Below are 2,323 nucleotides of genomic sequence, written 5' to 3'. Positions count from 1 at the left end.
TTTCCTTTGGGATTTTTGGATTGATAAGTGTTTATGAACCTATGTGCCTAGTTCTTTAATTGCTTGAATGAAATATCTATTTGGGTTTATTACTTGTGTTGTAATTGTGGCTTAATTTCTTGATGCTTGTAGTTAAGGATCCTAATTACTTGTTTCATTGCTAAATTTGTCTATGAATTAGAGCACCCACAATTGCACTTGATTCTTGTACCTCGAGAGAGGACATGTTGATTAAGGGATTTATTGTGAATAGCTCACGAGAGTGAGTATTCCAATTGTGAATAGCCCACGAGAGTGGGTATTCCATTTATTGCTAGTTCTTGATTATATGTTGTGAATAGCTCACGAGAGTGTGTATTCCAATTACCTTATTTTGGGATTGAATTACGAGAGTAATCTTTCCCTTTTAGATTGCAATCATCCACACTTGTTGAACCCGAATGATTATTTCACTTTAGATTGGCACTAGGTGATTAAACACTTTGACACCCAAAAATCCCGCGCTTAATCTCTTGTATATAAAAGTCCGTTTGCCTTGCTTCATTTATTTTGTTTTCATAATTATAGATAAATACCCATTGTTAACGTAGGAATAGCTTCTCGTGAATTAATTAGTAACTAGTGCTTGATACCCCGCTTCCCTGTGGATCGATAACCCCGGAATACTCCGGGTATTTGTATGTGGTTTTATGCTACGACCAGGGCACATTGCCATCCCTAACACCAAGTCTTCTTAATGCAATTTTATAAAATGTACATAACATACACCATTTGTAATGATTGCGATTTCCCTTGTAACATAAAAAAACATTAATTATTCAAGTATAATAATTATACTAAATTATGATTTGATAGTTATACATTGCTTTTAAATTAAATTACTTACCACATTTCTTTCATCCAAATTATTTTCTTTTCGTTTTTTCATGAAGAAAAAAGAATTGATGATGGGGGGTGTTTGAAAAATAGATTATCAACCAAAGTTTGACTTCATTAATCACTTTAACAATATGAAAGAAACTTTAAAAAATAGCTTTAAACAACAAAAAAAATAATTATAAAATAATAATTTTAAACTCTATGAATGGATTTAAAAATGGGTCACACTTGTGTGAGACCGTCTCACATATCTTTAACCGTGAGATGAGTCGAGTCGAGTCGTATTAATACGAAAATGTATTACTTATAATAAAAAAATATAATATCAGGAATAAATTATTTGTTACTTATAATGGAAGTGTAAATGTAATACTTTTACATTTTCATGTAAAAAATTAAAATTTACCTTATATTTTTCCTTATAATTAATGTTGGCAAGCATTTATTACTTATAAAAAAATGTAATATTTTTAAATTAAAATGTAAAAGTATTATACATTTTTATATAAGTAATAAATATTTTATTATGATTAGTATTATATTTTTTTTATAGATATTACATTTTAATCTTCATCCGATGTATTTTACGGACAAAGATTTGAAATACACACAATTTTTTACCTTTTAAAAATTAGTTAGGAAGAATTTAAAAAAACGATTACTCTCTCAACGGAATTAAAAACAAAAAAAAAGATTACTCTCAACGGATTAATGGTGTGTTCAAAATTTTAAGTCGGCGGATGATATCTCTCCCCAGTCTGCCGCAGATCTCTCTAAATTGTCACTCCTCTCTCTCCCCTCACTAAATTGTCACTGCCTCTCTCTTCCCCCTCACTAATAGCAGATATTGTCTTCAATTCCACAGCTTTGAAGGGGGCGCCATCTCACTCTTCTAATCGGGCTTGTTCCACTGTTTCTCGATATAAAGAAAGATCTCAGAGAGAGTTGGAAGAGGAGGAGGAAGGACTGCGAGATACCCAGAAAGAAGAAGATTTCATTTTCCGAAGCATATTTGAAAGAATGGCTTCAAGAACCGTGGTTCAACATCAAAATAGAGGAGGTAATCATGTATCTGATTTCAAAGATTTTATTACTACTATGATTCTTTAATCTCGCTGGATTGATGGGTTGATAAAGGTTATTTGGGCATCTTGATTTTCTTGCTTTTCCGATTTTTGGACTCGTTTCATCTAATCCAGGGCTGGGGAGTTGTGTTCTTGACTGCTCATGAACTGTTTGATTTATTTCATACTGGTTTCTTGATTGGGTTTTTTCAATCTTCCTTTTCATGAGTTACTAATGTGTTTCTGAGTTGATTTATGAAAACTAAGATTGTTAGAAGTCAAATTTTATGTACATATATTTGATTTGGAGTAATTAAGATAAAAATAATAAGAGACTCTCGTTCTTGTAGATCAGAAACATTTTGTGATTTTTGTTTTTG

The 2,323-nt window shown here is 31.3% G+C and overlaps 1 pseudogene; it reads left to right on the top strand.

The window, feature by feature from the left end:
- Positions 1-1,644: 1,644 nt before the first annotated feature.
- Positions 1,645-2,323, top strand: part of LOC116023349 — a 4,117-nt pseudogene continuing 3,438 nt past the window's right edge.

This window comes from Ipomoea triloba, chromosome 1 (assembly GCF_003576645.1).
Source record: "Ipomoea triloba cultivar NCNSP0323 chromosome 1, ASM357664v1".
NCBI classification, from domain to species: Eukaryota; Viridiplantae; Streptophyta; class Magnoliopsida; order Solanales; family Convolvulaceae; genus Ipomoea; species Ipomoea triloba.
Note: the sequence above shows the minus strand (reverse complement) of the source record. Positions and strands in the feature narration are given on the sequence as shown.